We start from the raw sequence: 19,423 nt of genomic DNA, 5'->3' as shown, positions 1-19,423 counted from the left end.
TACTCTTTACTAACTCTGTTTATGCAGCCTTCCTGGGAGAAGAGCCAAGACCTGCCATTGGGGTTTTTACCCCAAGGATTTTTCAGTGAGAGTAGAGGAGTGAGTAGTAAGTGTTTCTGGGCTAGATATCCTGATAGCTGATCTGCTGAGAATCAGTGCTTCCCTTTCCTTCCAGGTGGCCCAGGACACTTCCCTTTGTTTCTAAGATCTAATACACATTACTCTCTTCTGGGATCAGATCCTGTCACTGCCCAGGATGGGTTGTGCAGGGTATAAACCCAAAGTGATTAGACTTGGCTACACCCCAATCAAATAGTGCTATTTCAATTAATAATGCTATTGGTTGTCTCTGACCCTTTCTTATTCCTATATACACCTTTGGACAGGGAACACTGATCGTTCTATTGGTTGTTTTTTTGTGTCTGCATTACCTCTTAAGATCCATGTTGATTTTAGCCTATGATTCCGTTTCTAGCTCATCAATCCTTTTGTTCTTGTGTGATCGCTAATTAATTAATTAATACAGTTTTCTGTCATTAAATATCAGAGGTTTTAAAATATAGATTTGCTATTGGCAAACTAAATATTAAATAGTATAACATTTTCTCTTTGCTTCTTTATCCCATTGTAAGCCATTTATTTGACCTTTCATTTAAGAGATAATTATTCAGTTTCTTCTCTCACATTTGGCGAGGAGAGTATTGCCTAAAGGAGAATTAAAAACACTAACAACCCGGCTTTATTACACTTTGTGATGATTCCTATTGGAAAGTACAAGAAGGATACTTTAGAAAAACCAGAAAGAGAGACTGAAGTTGTGGCTCAGTGATAGAGTGCTTGCCTTGCACGTGAGGGGTACTGAGTTCAATCCTCTCCGCACCACATAAAAATAAATAAAGGTATTGTTCCCATCTGCAACTAAAAAAAGTATTTAAAAGAAAAACCAGAAAGAGATAGACAGTTATTAACAAGCAGAGATAATATTTGCAAGGTGCAGAGTTACAGATTCAGTGGCAATGTAGCATCTGATAAAGGTCACCAGTGAACCAGCTACCAATCTGCCTGCTTCTTTTTTGTCTTCCCTGCAGCAACTTGAAACTCAGCAAATTCTCATATTCTCTCTCTCTCTCTCTCTCTCTCTCTCTCTCTCTCTCTCTCTCTCTCTCTCTTTGGAAATTCTCTTCTGTGACAGGTTTCTTTTCCTGATTTTAAGACCACTGTTTCATTTGCCTGTCCCCAAGAGGAGGAATTTTGTACATTCCCTCTCTTTTATTAGTTGCCTAGTCTTGCAGTTTTTTTCATTGAAATATTTATCATTTGTTTTCATGTACTTTGTATTTCCACCGCCTTAACCATAATTTAGTCCCTTACTAATACACTTCCAGTTTATGATTAGAATATCAGTTAGAATCTAATCTACAGTATTTCCCTTATCAATTTTTTTTGGGGGGGGGGGGTACTGGAGATTGTACACAGGAGTGTTCTACCACTTAGCTACCTCCTCAGCCCTTTTCATTTTTTATATTTTAAGATAGTCTCATTAAATTGGCTAGGCTGGCCTTGAACTTGCAGTCCTCTTTGGTTCTCAAGTAGCTCAGATTACAGGTGTACACCACCGGGTTCAGCCTCTTATGAGTCTATTTCATGTGTAGTTGTTAGTTTAATCTAAAATACCACTTGGATTGTTGCTTCTGTTTTTAAAAAAGTTCCATAATTCCTCCTCATCTACCAACTTCTTTGTTAGATAGTTAAGGTCCTTTGTTTTATAGACTTAGTTTCTTTTTCTAATTTTACTTCCATTAAATTCCCTATATGTACAATATGAGAGGCAGTGTACTTTGTAGTCACAGACTTAGATTCTTATTTCAGCTCAGCCATAGCTTAACTGTATGTGTGTGTGTGTGTGTGTGTGTGTGTGTAGTGTAGTGTTACTTTTGCTTTAATGCTGCCTCTGTACATATTTTAACTTTGCCTAAAGATTTCTCTGTCCATAGTGAATGTAACCTAACAGTGTGTAAACAGACTGTAATCTACTCTTCTAAAGGAGTAACTGAGTCTCAGTCATTCACAATAGCCAGCTGTCGAAACCATTGTTTCCAAAACAGGCCTGTTTTACCTACTGCATAACATGTCAATCACTGAAACCAAGAGTTTTGCATAAGAAAAAAAGGCTGCCACACAGGAGACAGGGGACCCAAAATTCAAATTCGCCTCCCCAAGGATAGAGTGTAGGAGTTATTTGTGCAGTAAAAAAGCAGGATAGTCTAAGGCATGGGAAAAGGTGATTGGAGGCTGGAGAAAGTGAACTAATCCGTGTAATCAAACTCCATGCCTCTTCATAGGATGCATGTTCAGAAGATGGTGCCTTAGGGTGATCTGAGGATAGAGTTTTGGCCTTTTGGTGTCAAAAGAACACCCACTGAACACTTGAGCAGACCCAAGTGAAGAATTGGGGGTTTCAGCTGGATTGAGTTACACAAAAGTGACCTTTGAGTTCCTGGAAAACAATTTCAAGTTCCTGGCAACCATTATCATCATAACCCATACATTAAAGGTGTTATCTATGGCAAAGCTACTGGGAGCATACTGCTTAACTACATGACCCCTAAAATTGTTGATAAAAGCAAGTAACTGAAAACAAGGGAAGCTAGAGAGTTTATTCAGTTTCTCACCTCCGTTTTACCGTGTTCCAATAAGATAGACTTGAGCTGTAATCATTCAGGCTGTCTCTGTACCTCACCTCCATATTCTGTATGTTACTTCCTTTCCTCTGGTTATAAATATAACCTGCCCATGTGGTGAAGCAAGAGAATTCTGAACCATTTTGGATCCAAACTGCTACTCAATTCTAGAATTGCAAATAAAGCCATTTAAGATCTGCAAAACTAGATTTGTTGTTAATTTTGTCTTTTAACAATAAGTAAGTTATGGAAGCTGTTTAACTTTTTTGAATCTCAGATTCTCATTTGTAACATGATTGGTGTATAGAATAATAAGGTTAACTAAAATTTCTAATACCATAGTACCTGGTACTTAATAAATGTTAATCTCCTTCGGATGGCCCATGTTTTTCGATATCTATGCCCTTACCCTTCTGAACTGTTTTTCACTCCCACCACTTCTGACACTAAATATGTGGGTTTTTTCCCCTATACCAGTTCTCCAACACCACCTGGTAATCCTACAATTCAATTCAATTCTCATACCACCCAGAGTTAACACTAGACTCTACAAGTTTAAAGGCTCGGCCCCACAAAACTCTCCTTTCTTCATAGGCTAGTCATATTAGGAGGTTACCCGAAAATCTGTCAGTATTTCACATAGGTCCTCCTCGGGTTCTATAATTTGCTAGAATGACTCAGAGAATTTAGGAAAACAGTTTATTCATATTTGACAATTTGTTATAAAACAACTCAGGAAGCCAAATGGAAGAGACGTATAGGGCTGGGCGTGGAGCTTCCATGTCCTCTCTGGGCATATCACCCTTGCAACACCTCAATGTGTTCACCAACCTGGAACCTCCCCAAACCCTGCCATTTGGGGATTTTATGGAAGTTGCATTATTGATTAAATCATTGATCCTTGGTTATTATTTCAATCTTCAACCTCTTTTCCTCCTCGGGGCCCAGAGTTCCACCCTCTTAATCATAGTTGGTTCCTATAACAACTAGCCCCATCCTGAAATTATCTAGGAACTCACCCAGAGCCTCACCTCATCAGCATAAACTCCAGTATAGTTGAAAGGGGCTTGTCACAAATACTAAAAAATGTTCCTATCACTTGGGAATTCCAGGGGATTTAGCAACTCTATATCTGGAACTGGAAACAAAGATCAAATAGTACATATTTCTTATTATCACAATTCCAGAATTCCCTTGCCCCTATTTTCACTAAGCAAAAATCCTAATTTTTCATAGCTTAGTTCAGATTTCACTTCATTTTTGAAGCCTTCTCTCATCCATCCTCTAGTGACATGAGGTCTTCCCTCATTCATTTTCTCCTATTTTTGTCAGTTGTAAAGTACTATTCTTGATTTATGTATTTTTCTCCTATTCCACTGATTTTTCTTCAGGGTAGGATCTGTCTTACTCATTTTCTGTATCCTCAATACATAATAGGTACTCAGTAACTAAAAGAATGAGTAGAATTTGTTTTGCTTTGAAAGTATATGTAAATATACTCCAGTCAGAATGGCAGCTATTAAGAATACAAACCTTGTAAAGCTGCTAATGGAACCACCATTTGACCTAGCTATACCTGTCCTCTGTCTGTACCCAAAAGACTTAAAAACAGTAATCTACAGGGACAAAGCCACATCAATGTTTATAGCACCACAATTTACAATAACTAAACTGTGGAATCAACTAGATGCCCTTCAGTAAATGAATGAATAAAGAAAACATGGTATATATACACAATGGAATATTACTCAGCAATAAAAGAGAATAAAATCCTGGCATTTGCAGGTAAATGATGGAATTGGAGAATATAATGCTAAGTGAAGTCAGCCAATCCCAAAAAAACAGATGCCAAATGTTTTCTCTGATATAAGGAGGCTGATCCACAGTGGGGTTGGGAGGGAGAGCATGGGAGGATTAGATGAACTCTATATATGGCAAAGGGGTGAGAAGGGAAGGGAACGGGCATGGGGTAAAAAAGATGGTGGAATGAGATGGATATTTTTACCCTAAGTACATGTATGAAGACACAAATGGTGTGAAAATATTTATATACAACCAGAGATATAAAAAATGTGCTCTATATGTGTAATATGAATTGTAATACATTCTGCAATCATATATAACAAATTAGAATTAAAAGCTTTTTAAATAAAAAAGTACATGTGAATGTAGAGTAGTAAGGCAATCTTTAAATCTATGAAGAGAAACTGTTTCTCAATAGCTTTTTGATAATGAACTAATAATTTATAATAGTTATTGATTCTTGGGAAGTAGACAATATGTGAGAATAGTTTAAAAAAACTTTATACTAAGATGATATATTTAATGTCTGCCACAGTGTCAGACAAATCGAGAAAAATCTTTTCCAAAGGAGCTAAGAAAAAGGGAACATTGGGCATATAGCACATATCTCATTGTCTAAGTGATTGCTCTTATATTTCTAATGTTTAATTGAAATTTTCTTGTAATGAAAACAGTACCTTCACTTGTTAGTTTATTTCCGAGCTTTTATTCTAATGCACAATATCTCATGTTGCAAAATATGAAGGAATCCAAAGACAAAGAAAACTGAAAGACTCAAATTGTCATGAGGTTTTACTTCCACATTGTATGAAAAATTTGATTTATTAATCTAACATAACTTTATTAACTAACATGCTTAAAAGCTTTCTGAACCTCTCAATTTTAAAAAGGAAAAATATATTTCTACATAAAATGTTTGTTTTTAATTTTATATGTTTATGGACAGGGAAGAGTTTAAAAAATATAAAACAATCTGTACAGTGGTTGTCTAAGGAGTGGAATTGTGAGGGCTTTCATATGTACCTTGTGTGTTTCTGTATTTGAATTTTTTCACAATGGGTGTGCATTAGTTTTATTCTTAGAAAAAATAAGTATATTTTAACTTGGAAATAATGAGACAGTTCTATAGTTCAATTTAGAGATATTTTAAATTACAGATCTTTGGGAGAAGATCCAACTAGATAGGAGACTATGGGAAATGTGTCTTATCTCTAGAATATATCTCTTTTTACCAATTATGGTCTTCAAGTCAGTGTGTTCTTGAATAGTTAGCAAAATGAATACTTTTACTCTTTCCTAAAGTCTGTCAGGCTACGCATATTTTATAATTGATATGTTATGTAGCTTGTCAGTTCCAGTGTTCTAGCGCCTATTATATTTCAACATACCGTAGCTGGTTAGGGTAGTGTCACATAGTTTCATTCTTTTTTCTGCGCATTTGTCTCTCCATCTGTGAGTACAGCATTTTGTTGATCCTTGCACATATTCCATGTATCTGTCTATACTCGGATTTTGAATTTGCTAATCAAACACTGTACACTTTAATTGGTGACCACTGTGTTCTAAAATAATGTATTGTTTTTGCAAGAGCATAGTAAATTATTTTCCCAAATCAGGTAACATTTTGTCTAAAAATGAAGATAGCCAAGATCAGGGGTTCCAATATGTGAAGTTCATAGTACTATTATGGAAAAGCCACTCTTATAATTAATTACCTTAGCCATTATGTACTTCTATAGTTATGTCATCTACTTGGGGCTAATGATACTTGCTTGCTGAGGTAACCTACCAAGGAATGAACATTTAATTCATTCATGAGAATTATGCAAGATAATGTATGTAAGAGCATTTTATAAATGGTAGCAGTGCAGTTGTAGGTCTGTACTTTTGCTACTGTGCTCATTCAGAGTTCTTGTGATGGCACAGATGGTAGTGGTAGTGTCATGCTGATGGTGGGAGTACAGAAGGAAGACGTTGCTAGTACTTTTTTAGCATCTTTCATGGCTAACAAGTTTCTCCAGAATAGTTCTTCATAAAAAATCTTTTAATTATGCTAACAGCACTCATGTAAGTAGTTGCAAATCCAGGAGTTGATCTAGGGGATAAAGAGAATAATATGGTTTAGTGACTTACTAACAAATGCAAATTTAAGTTATATACAAATGCAATTAGATCTTCTCAGCATTAGTTGTCAACAGTTCATTACACCTGAAAGTTTTATTATTTGATTGCAATTATGTTGTTCTTTGCCTCATAAAACATCAGATAAGTTTATGTACATTCCTTGTACAAAAATGCTAATAGCTAAAATATAGCTTAATATCCTTAATTTATATATATTTTAAATCTTAGCTTTAGCAGTTAATTATCTTTTCCTCTGGCTTTCTTGAGCAACTAGGTTAGAACTTATAACTTGGTTAAATCATCTCTGTTATGAACTTGCTGAAAAAGTAGGAAAAAACCTCAGAATTTTAGAGGAAAACAAATAGAACCACCAGCAGGTATATGTTCTACCTGCTGTTCTTTAAAGCCTAGAGAGAGAATTTTAACCTCTACATTGAAAGTCAATAAAGAAAAGCTCTTAATGAAAGTAGCATTTCCCTAAAAAGCACAAAAGCTTCTTTGCTTATCATTATAAAGATATTTATTGTGTATCCATTGCAGAAATAGTAATGATATGATAACTTTCATACAATTATAAAGGCAAGGCACCCATATCTAAAAATACTACAAAGATTTTGTTTATCTTAAATAATTATTCGCAGTCTCTTACATTTTTCCTGTTCATATCTCTAGTAATTCAAACAGCAAAATATAAATTCTTTGAAAGATCAGGTTGTTTGTTTTTCCATACTTACTTTATATTTAAAATAGAAAAAAAATGTTTTTTTAATAAAATCACTTAAGGTAAATGAAAATAAAAATAATAGGCTTGAAGTAAAGTTGTATTGAATAGAGCTAAAACCAAAGTGAGCTCAACTTTTAAGAGTATAGACATGTTTGTTTCTCAAAGACCCAGTCTCGGTAAGCATGAATTTTCTAGATTCAGTACTATTTCATTATGAGTTTCAGCATATAGGTAAAATTATGTTTTTTAACTTTAATTTTAAACATGAAAATAAAAGTGAACATGTAGCCTCAAGCTATATAATCTTTTCTATAATGCTTAATATTTCACCTACCATATTCAAGGCAGATGGTTCTTGGATTCTCTAAAGAAAAATTAAATAAGGGTAACTTAAATTTGAGTTATTAATATAGTAATTTATAGGAATCAGGTAGACTGAGTTCTAATGGGAACTTATTTGGTTTTAGTTTTAGTGAGATTTTTATAAAGATAAAATGTTATGCTTACAGTTGCTGTATTTAAAGGTAACCATTGTATACCATTCATTAAACAGATACCATTGAATACCTACACTATGGCAGGTATTTTATGTTGATTAATTTGCATCAGTATAAATTGTGATTTTTTTTTTGCTTTGTTAGTGCCAGTATATTACCCTGGCCAGGAGTATGTTTCAGGCTCTCTAGCTTTCTTTCTGGCAGACTGATGACTATTTTTTTTTTAATTTTAATTTAATTTTTGTTTTTATTTTTTATTTGTTCAAATTAGTTATACATGACAGTAGAACACATTTTGACACATCATACATAAATGGAATGTACTTCTCATTCTTCTGGTTGTACATGATGTAGAGTTATGCAGGGCATGTAATAATATGTGTACAGAGGGTAATAATATTCCATTCATTCTACTATCATTCTTACCTCCATACCTCCTCTGCTACTTCTACTCCCCTCTGTCTAATCTAAAGTATCTCAAGTCTTCCCTAGCCCCAACCCCCTTATTGTGAATTAGCATCCACATATCAGAGAAAACATTCAGCCTTTGGTTCTTTAGGATTGGCTTATTTCACTCAGCATGATATCTCCAGTTCCATCCATTTACCAGGAAATGCTATAATTTCATTCTTCTTTAAGGCTGAATAATATTCTATTGTGTGTATGTGTGTGTGTATGTAATAGTATATATAATATATATATTATTTCTTAATAAAGAATTGTTTATATATATATATATATATATATATATATATAAAAAATACTAACAATTTCTTTATCCATCTGTTGAATGTAGGTTGGTTCCATAGTTTAGCTGTTATGAATTGAGCTGCTATAAACATTGATGTGGCTGAATTACTATAGTATGCTGATTTTAAATCCTTTGGATATAAACCTAGAAGTGGGATAACTGAGTCAAATGGTGGTTCCATTCTAAGTTTTCTGAGGAATTTCCATACTGCTTTGTACCACTTTACAGTCTTACCAGCAATATATGAGTATACCTTTCCCCCCACATCCTCACCAACATTTATTGTTGCATGTGTTCTTGATGTCTATTATGACTGGAGTGAGATGGAATCTCAGTGTAGTTTTGATTAATTGCTAGAGCTGTTAAACATTTTTCCATATATTTGTTGATCCGTTGTATTTCTTCTTCTGTGAAGTGTCTGTTCAGTTCCTTAGCCAATTTATTGCTTAGGTTATTTGTTTTTTTGGTGTTAAGATTTTTGAGTTCTTTATATATCCTGGAGATTAATGCTCTATTTGAGGTGCATGTGGTAAAGATTTTCTGCCATTCTGTAGGCTATCTCTTCACATTATTGATTTTTTTCCTTTGCTGAGAAGAAGCTTTTTAGTTTGATTCTATCCCAATTAGTGATTCTTTTTTTTTTAATGTATTTTTTTAGTTGTCCATGGACCTTTATTTATATGCAGTATTGAGAATTGAACCCAGTGCCTCACACGTGCTAGGCAGGTGCTCTGCCATTGAGCCACAACCCCAACCCCCCATTTATTGATTCTTGATTTCACTTTTTACACTTTAGAAATCTTGTTAAGGAAGTCAGTTCCTAAGCTGATGTGGTGGAGATTTGGACCTACTTTTCCTTCTATTAGGCACAGGCTCTCTGTTATCGAGTCTGAGTCCTTGATCCACTTTGAAACGATTTTTGTGCAGGGTGAGAGATAGGAGTTTAATTTCATATTGCTTACATATGGATTTCCAGTTTTCCCAGCATCATTTGTTGAAGAAGCTATCTTTTCTCCAATGTGTATTTTTGTCATCTTTGTCTAGTATGAGATAAGTGTATTTATGTGGATTTGTCTCTTTGTCTTCTGTGCCATTGCAGACCAATGACTTTAATGGAAGTAATTTTCTACTCTAAAAGCCTTACATAAACACTACATAAAAATAATTATAAACTGTACCAAGGAGCTAGTGGCATTGTCCTTATACAAATATGTATACCACATAACTTTATATGACTGAAGATAATGCTTCAGTGCTTCCAAGATCTCATTTAAACAGTTTCTTTAATTTATCAGGTATATTACGTACACATTGAAAAACACAGAAATGAAAAGGAGGGTATGTGTATAGCTTAGTGTCAGTGGTAGAGTGCTTGCCTAGCAAGTGCACAGCTCTGGGTTCAATCCCCAGAACTGGAAAAAAGAAAGAGAGGGAGAAAAGAAAAGAAATAAAAGGGATAAATATTATACACACACACCACACATACATACATACATATGTAAATACATACATATGTAAAACTTGAATTAATATTGGAAATACATATAACTTTAAGTCTTGTCATTGAGTACACTAAATCTTTGGGAAATTGGTGGCTTGGGAATTATGACCAAAATTAATTACTTCTGACTGTTTAATATCTGTGCCTTTTTAATATCTGTGCAGTCAGTTGGAACACGCATATTTTGGGGGTGGGGGTGGGATGACAGAAATTGTTAGAGCACCAGAATCAAATCACCTAGTTTGCAGTTTTGCCAAGAACCTAGATTGTATGATAGATGATAATGTCATAATATCCTGGTGCTCTCTTTTGACATCCCATTTATAGATGAAGAAAGGGAACTCAGTGTTAAAAATAAATTTACTCAAGGTAACATGGTTAATAAATAGAAGTCATCTTGGTTAAATCAAATGTGTCTTTATTGTAAAACCCATACTCTTAACTATATAATAGTGTTTCTCCAAGTGTTTTGTAGACTACAAGCATTGAAATTATTATAATGAGTAACTATTTAGAAAGGTCCTTAGGTCCCATAATGAACCTGCTGACTGAGATTCCTTAGGTATAGGATTCAGGGCTCTGCATTTTTAGCAACTTTCATAAGGTGATTCTATGGACACTAAAGTGTAAGAAACTTCCTTCTATCTAGTTTGAGTATGAAAATGAAAAGTACAGATAAGTAAAAGAATAAAGAGTATTTCTGATAGCAGTAATATAAACAAGTAAAATCATGGAAGTGTAAATAAGTTTCATGTGGGCTGGCAATATTTGCTTTATTGGAAAAATATAGGTTAGATGATATAGGGAGTTTGGAGAACTTTGAAATAAAGATTAGGACAGTGCTTTAGAAAATTAGTTCCCAGCTGGGTGCTGTGGCACACACCTATAATCCCAGCTACTCAAGAGGCTAAGACAGGAAGATCCCAAGTTTGAGGCCAGCCTCAGCAACTTAATGACACCCTGTCTCAAAATTAAAAGGGCTCTAAAAAGCGTTGGGGCCAGGAATGGTGGAGCACACCTATAATCCTAGCAGCTCAGGAGACTTAAGGCAGGAGGATCGCAAGTTCAAAACCAGCCTCAGAAATTTACCTAGGCCCTAAGACCCTGTCTCAAAATAAAAAATATAAATTTCTGGGGATATGGCTCAGTGGTTAAGTGCCCCTCAGTTCAATCCCTAGTATCAAAATAAAAGGGGGTGGTATTTGGGACTGTAGCTCAGTGGTATAGTACCAGTGAAATAAAAAAGTGGTACAGTACCAGTGAAAGAAAAAAGAAGGGGAGGGAAGGAGAGGAAAGTTTTCAATAGATTGAACAGAGTTGTGTGGTAACTTTTCCTGCTCAGTTAATACCTTGCTCAAATGTGTATAATCATTCTGAAACATTGTACTTCAACTATTTGTCTCTTTTCCTAATTGAATTGTGTCCTTGAGATGAGGGTTTTATTCCTTGGTCTCCGGCTCCTAGCCTAGTCCCTAGTACATACAGATTCATAATAATTGTCATAGTTTCTCACTCCCCGCTCCCAAACTTGAGTAGAGTCCTTTGTAGGCCAACTTGTAGCAGTTTGAGAGTGTTAAGCATCCAGTCCTATCTAAATCTACAGATCCAGGAGTTTGGTTGTCACGAACCAACCACCAAAGTTTTAACACACCCTTGAATATTGAGTCTTTCCAGATCCTCCAGGAGAAAAATTTCCAGAAACACACAGTAGGCTTTCATCCTTGCTTAGCAGTGCTAATAGAAGGTCTCAGTAACTTGACCCTCAGCCCTGGTTACAACTACCCTTCCCCTCAAACAGAAGGGCCACTCCTAGAGAACAAAGAGGAAAACATGCAGCACTAGAAGAGCTGGGTAAAGAAATTGCTACTTCTGTTATGGAAAGACGGCTTAGTTGGAATTCGGTCATACTACAGGATGTAAAAGTCACTTGAATTTTGCTTCATTTATGGAATTGCTTTGGGAACCAGAATGAGAAAAACAGCCTTTTATCCTTTCTCCTTAGCCCAGAAATGCTCATTAACTTCACCCTCGGCCCTGACACCAACTATTCTTCCCTAGCACCAGAAGAATTGCCCCAACAGCAGAAGAAAAAAAGGAAAATCTAGCAAAAAGGGCAGTAAAAAAAGCAAATTGTCATTTTCATAGTAAAGAGTACTTCAGAGAGAGAGATTCCTAAAAATGAAGTTTAAAGAAGGCTTATTTTCCTCTCAGTGTGGAGATCAGATTAGATCCAAGCATGATTATGCATATTGCCTCACAGAGAGCTTTCTAAGAACTTAAAACAGTTCAGAGTGGTCAGTGGTAGCAATGGCATGCAGATTTATGTCAAAGAATCATATGAGAAGAAGATTCCATCCTGTTTCAATGCTAGTACCCAAATGTTCTACTGGAAGGTTTCTGTGATGAGAATTGTTTTGTTTTGTTTTTTTCCCTTCTCAGATCTGCCTCCTTTCCTTGACTATTATCATAAGTTATGTAGTTTGAAGACCTCTTTGATTTCATTTTGCTTTATTCCATTTTGCTAATTGACTATTCTGTGGCATTTGTATGTGTGTTTTAGAATTCAAAAAACAAATTTTAAGATGGGATCTATTGTGAAGAATTTGAAGCAAAGATTATGAGCAAAACAAAAATAGAAATTTGTTTAGAACATGATTTCAATAAGTGTATATTAGTAAATATTTTTCTGTTCCACAACAATGATCTTATTATTTCCTCTTAAGGAATTTCAATTGTGTTATTTCAGTTTTCAGTACAAAATAAATGCAGTTGAAGGAGAGGGAAAACTCTTAGAAACTCTACTAATTAGGTGGATCCTTATGGAAAAATGTAAAATACTGAGATGTCAAGGTTAAAGTAGCTGATTTCCTTTTCATTTTCTTGTTGAAATCTCTGATTGTCACATGATCTTCTTGTAGGCTTTTAATCTTTGCTCTACAGAATACATGAGACTGTTTGGCCCAAATAGGTATTGGTTACCTACCTCATTTTCTTTACTCATTTCTTGATTCCGTTCTATGATGTTGTCACTTGGTGCCATACTTATAGTTCTATTTATGTAAAAATCACTACTTATTTGAAATAAAGACACATTCTGTGATATTGTACTTTGTTTAATCGGTATAAAGTAACTTTTTAAAGTGGTGTTTTACAATTCTAAGACAGGCATCTTAAGTAGCTTTTAAATTAGTTCCCCACGTCTAAATGCAAGTGAGAATTGTACATTTTTCTGCTTGTCATCAACTGCCTCTTCTCCTCAGTCTTAACCATGTTTCACTAACCATGTCCATCTGTTGTGTCTTATTAAGAATCTGTACACCCATCAACTTCATACATTTAGAGCAATATTGTATAAAGCTTCATGGAGAATATGACTATATTGTAGATGAAATTAAATTTCCCCTCCCCCTCGTAGGGACTAGTTTTATTTTTCACTAAAGATACATATACTATAGAAGATAATCATGAATATGAAATCTGATTTTAAAATATATTGGAATCATTCCTTTGAGAGAATTTAACCAGAATATGTAAAGCATTATTCTAAGTGTAGTAATTTATCAGTGGATCCTTCAAGTATATATAAATGCTATATGAGAGACAAGAGAATTTTTAAATTATTTTACTTACATTTTTAAATTTTAAAAAAAAATGCTCATCTTCTTTCTTTGGTTATCTTATTTACCAGTAATTTGAAGTCTTAAACTTCTTTATACAGGTCAGGGAATATAATCATATATTTATTTCAATTTTTTATTAACCGTTGCTTAAAATCTCTGTGAGGAATCTGCTGTGTTTTTGGCTGTCCGTAAGATTTTTGACAATGATAAGGATAGCAGTAATAAATGTTATTAAAGGAATAATGGCCTGAGAAGCCTCTCTTGACTCATTCATACTAGGTAAGCTAAGTGGAGGTCCCATCTCTGTGGTCCCATAATGGCCCCCACATACCTCTCAATGCCGTATTTGTTATTTTATAATTATGTTCTTATATGTCTGTCTCCTGCTAGACTGAACTCCTTGAGAACAAAAAGTATTTCTTACTTATGTTTGTATCTCCAATACCTGGCAGAGTGCTTAGCCCACAGCGCATTATAAATACTCTGTAAATGTTTGTTAAGGGTTTGAAAGAATTGACTCTCTAACATTGATAATTACTGTTTTGATCTAAGAGTGCATGTCTGTGGACCAAGATAGAGTTGGTCAAGGACATATTTAAATTGCTTTTAAACATTTACCTGTTAAAAATGGTTCTAGTTATTCACTTACTAGGGGATGTGTTATTTTTCAGTTTACCAAGAAAGCTCAGTGACCTAAACATATTTATATGCAGACAGTTTTGTTCAGTTGTCAATAAGGCCTGTTAAGGCCTTAATGATCATAATGATCCTTATTATGTTACTTCAAGCTGGTTACCCATCATACATAGGAATAGCTCACCAGTTCTCTTTTACAATTCCATAAAGATAACTGACATAGTGGTTTCACCATTTTTTAAAATCTCTTTTTAGAGAAATTCATTGAAGTTAATGGAAAGAAACAGGACCAAGTAATTCATTATACAAAATAGCTTATACAGTTTGTTTCTGAAATGCATTTGTTAATTATTCTGAAATGTCTGATCTGAACATTTGTACTTACACATATTCATATTTACTATTAGGGATTTTGGTATTCCAAGTAAAATAAATCATTCTGTGAAATTCTACCTTGAGTTGATGGCCAGTTGCCCAATTCCCATTCAATTTTCTGACCTAACATTTCTTAGAAACTTCTATTTTTCCCTTAATGTAGTATCATTATACATTTTATTTTTGTTCTTATACTCTTAATCTGTTGTATGAGGCTATAATAAAATACCTCAAGCTGGGTAATTTATAAAGAACAGATTTATTTCTCATAGTTCTGGAGACTGGGAAGTCCAAGTTCAAGGCTTGCTCCCAGCTGCATCCTGTGGTAAGAAAGAACACTGTGTCCTCAAATGGTGGAAAGCAGAATGGCCAGGTTCCATGAAATCTCTTTCTAAAAGCTTTATCCCACTCACAAGGAAGGAGCCCTCAGGACCCATTTACCTTTTAAAGACCCCATCTTAAAGTACCATCACATTGACCAATAGGTTCCAATGCCTGAATTTTGAAGAGGCCACATTTAAAGCACAGTAATGGGTTTTTAGAAATAGCAGTATTGGGGCTGGGGATGTGGTTCAAGTGGTAGTGCACTCACCTGGCATGCTTGAGGCACTGGGTTCGATCCTCAACACCACATATAGATAAAATAAAGATATTGTGTCCACCTAAAATTAAAAAAAAAAAGAAATAGCAGTGTATTCTGATTAATAAAAAAATCACATGAATCTGAGTCACTGTAGAAATGTACAAATCACTTTAAGGATGATACTAAATGAGATCTTTAGCTAACTTATCCCAGGAGTGAAGAACTTTCTTATTTTAATCTGAAAATAGAAAACTTCAGTGTCTTTTTGTTTTCCAATAGACTAAGAATAAATTTGTGCATGTATTCATTGAGTATTTATTACTTATAAGTTGTTAATCGTAGTGCTATAGACTGCAATCTAAAGTTTTTTTTTTCTTTCAAGTACTTTGTAATAGCTGAGACATACTGATATAACAGTAACTAAGCTTAAAGAGCAAGGCAGAATGTTTTGAATATGGTGAAATTTGAAGGACTATTGAAAGCCTATAGTCTTGACTGATACTTTTCGATAGCACTTGGATTGCTGCTGACTTTTCTGGTAAACTCCCATTTTGGGTACATTTCTTTCTGTTTTGGTAAGGTATTACTGACTTTGTCATTCTTAAAGTGATTTTGCACATTTCTACACAGACTCAGATTCATCTGATTGTTTTATTAATAAGAATATACTTCTATTTCTGAAAACCTATTACTTCTATAAAGATGGAAGGAAATTTAGGTTGTATGTTTGGAGGTGTAAGTATCAGATGAAAGTAATAGCATGAGCTAAAACTCAGAATTAGAAAACTATGAGGTTCATATAAAGAACAAAGTAGTTCAGGTTAACAGGAATAAATGAGGGTGGAAGGGAGGGGTAGTAAGAAGAGATGGTAATAGAAAGAGAGATTAAGGGCATAAAAGCAGACTGAAGCTATATATGATGGAGGTTCTATATATAAGCTAGGATAAGGAATGACCTTGGCTTCATTAATGCCATAGGCATGGGAGAGCTATTGAGAGTTTTTAAATAGAGGCATGACACATTCAGAATCCTGCTTTGGAAAGATTAATTTGTATTGGAATTGGGAGATATTAGAGACATAGGGATTACCTTGACAGGAACCAAAGTGAAATACAGTGAGGACTAGTATAGGGTAATATTGATGGAACTCAACTGGGAAAGAAAGTGGAATAAAGATGCACCAGATAGGAAAAATACTGCCCAGAGAATGTCAAGCTTTGGCATTCTTTTCCAAAAGTGTACAAATAAGGGAAGATAAAAATGTGTCAGGAAAAGACTTGAAAAATCTCATGCTTGATCCGGATACTTTTTAGCTACAGATGGAACATCTTTGACACATGGTTTATTCCCTCTTAACAGCCAGCTTGTATAATACTGATTATATGATCTTTTCATTTTTTTGTTACTTTTATAGTCTTTGTTAAATTTTATTCTCATTGGAGCCATTCTTTAGTCCCTCATCTGTTAATTGTTGGCCCCTTTTAATTTACAGTTTGGGTTGATGATGATGATGATGATGATGATGATGATTATTATTATTATTATTATTATTATTATTTTGTACCAGGGATTGAACTCATGACACTTGACCACTGGGCCACATCCCCAGCCCTATTTTTTTTTTTTTTTAATATGGAAAGCCTCATGAATTTGCATGTCATCCTTGAGCAGGGGCCATGCTAATTGTCTCTATATCATTCCAATTTTAATATATGTGCTGTCAAAGCAAGCACCCCAGCCCTATTTTGTATCTTATTTAGAGACAGGGTCTCACTGAATTGCTTAGCATCTCGCCATTGCTGAGACTGGCTTTGAACTCACGGTCCCTCTGCCTCAGCCTCCTGAGCCTCTAGGATTACAGGAGTACACCACTGGGCCAGGCTTGCAGTTGGGTGTAATTTGACAATTGTATTTCCATCTGTCTCCAACCCCATACCATGTATCTTTCTTACTTGAGTGGCAGAGCACACACTCAACCCAACTCTTGGGAAGGGAAATACAGAGATGTTAGGTTATAGAGATGTCTCATGGTAATTCAAGTTTCAGAAATACAGTTTAGCCCAATCCCAAAAAAACAAAGGCTGGGTGTTCTCTCTGATATGCGGATGCTAACACACAATGAGTTGGGATGAGGGTGGGGAGAAAATAGAATAGAAGTTCATTGGAACGATGGAAGGGAGGGAGGATGGGCATAAGAAAGACAGTAGAATGAATCGGACATAACTTTCCTATGTTCAGTGTAACTCTATATCATGCAGATGAGAAAAATAAGAAGTTATACTCCATGTATGTATATACAACATGTCAAAATACACTCTACTGCCATGTTTATCTGAAAGAATAAACAAAGTAAATTAAAAATGCAGGTTAGCTAAAATATCGCAGGAACTAGAAATCTAATTAAAAGATGTCTTTTTCTTAAAGAAGCAATAATGTTCTTTCTAATGGCTTCTTCTTTGTGCAAATATCTACCTCTTCTTTTTCTCTCCTAGCTGTCTTCCTCTGCTTTTGTTTTTTTTCCTAACAGTGGCTCATACAAGTCCCAGTTTTTATATGTTTTTATATACTCTTTCACTTCAGTATCTTACAACTAACTGTTAGCTTCCCTCTTTGTGTCTCTTTTTTCCAAGAAAAGGGAATCTGATTCAACTCGCTTTCTAATCCAAGTCTCAGTATTCGTTCTGGTCCAGCAGATTTTCAGCTACAAGTAATAAAAACTTGACTCAAATTGGCTGAGACAGGAGGAAATGTATCATCTTCCATAAAATAGGAAGTCCAGTGGAAGGGCAGCTTTTAGAATTAGTTGACTGAGACTCAACAATATTGTCAAGCACCCAGGTACTCTGTGTCCTTTCACTTTGCCATCATTGGCATAGCTATTAGCAAAATGGCTACTCAGTTCCAGATATCACATCCAGAGGTAATAGCATTCAGAGCAGAAAGTGGCCATTTTTTCCTATGGCTTTTTCTCAGAAGTGAGAAATTGCTTCCTTAAGGCTACCCTGAAAATGAGCACATTTCCTCTCAGGTTTTGTTGGCTTCATTTGCAATTAGAGATTTGTTTGGGATAATAAGCTCTGTTAGAGAAAGCAAAACTGTCAAAATACACTATTCCTCAAGGGGAAATGGACTACCCTGAAATAAATCAGACTTATCTGTAGTATTGAGATTGAGTTCTTTTTCCTCTGTGATAAATGAATGCTTATACCTAGAGAATGGAAGAGAGTGGCAGTCTACTGATGAGGACCCAAGCACATGTGTGTGCACTCTCTTTTTTTTATTATTTTTTTTAAATAAATAACAGCGGAATGCATTACAATTCTTATTACACATATACAGCACAATTTTTCATATCTCTGGTTGTATATAAAGTATGTTGACATCAATTCGTGTCTTTATACATGTACTTTGTATAATGATGTCTATCACATTCCTGTGTGTGCACTCTCACACACACAATTCTCTATATGTATATGTATATGTGTGTATATAGATAGAGATGTATGTATTGGTGCATAAGCTTTTCTTTTTTAAAAAAAAATTACTGTGGGAAGAAATTACTAAAGAAAATTAGAGTTCTGTCAGAATGAAAGACATTCACTGTGATTATCTTTGGGTCAGATGGGTATCTATGTAGTATATAGTCCATATTTAGTATGTAGATATAGTATATGCTGTAGTTTGGATAAGCATTCCCCGAAGGTCCGTGTGTTAAAGACTTGGTTGCCAGTGTAGTGTTTTTGGGAGGTAGAAGAACTTTTAGGAGGCAGGACCTTGGGGGAGGTTCTTAAATTTATTGGGGGTATATCCTCAAAGGAGATATTGGGACTCTAGCCCCTTCTTTTTTCAGCTCTTGATTCTCAGTTACCATTAGGTGAGCAATTTTCACTACATACTCCCACCACAATGTACTGCCCTCTTCAGAGGCCCAAAGCAATGAAGTCACCCAATCTTGGACTAGAACTTCTAGCCAAAATAAACCTTTTTCTCTATAAGTTAATTACCTCAGGTGTTTTGTTATAGTAGCATGCATCTGGCATATGTAGTATAAAACAGGACTATTTTGTACTATGAACAGTGACTCCCCAGAAAGGCATTGTTGATAGATATCCTGCAATGTACCTTCT

The 19,423-nt window shown here is 35.0% G+C and overlaps 1 protein-coding gene and 1 non-coding gene across 6 annotated transcripts in view; one reads left to right on the top strand and one right to left on the bottom strand.

Moving 5' to 3' along the window:
• The window catches only part of Sik2 (salt inducible kinase 2), a 119,941-nt gene that overhangs the window by 25,505 nt on the left and 75,013 nt on the right, over window positions 1-19,423 (top strand). The gene's annotated exons all lie outside the window — the stretch shown is intronic.
• On the bottom strand, window positions 16,923-17,029 carry LOC125613982. The gene has a single exon (XR_007344629.1). It is a non-coding gene; the product is annotated as a U6 spliceosomal RNA (small nuclear RNA).

The sequence above is a fragment of the Marmota marmota genome, unplaced genomic scaffold, assembly GCF_001458135.2.
Source record: "Marmota marmota marmota unplaced genomic scaffold, marMar, whole genome shotgun sequence".
NCBI lineage: Eukaryota > Metazoa > Chordata > Mammalia > Rodentia > Sciuridae > Marmota > Marmota marmota.
This window is presented reverse-complemented; position numbering and strand designations above follow the sequence as displayed.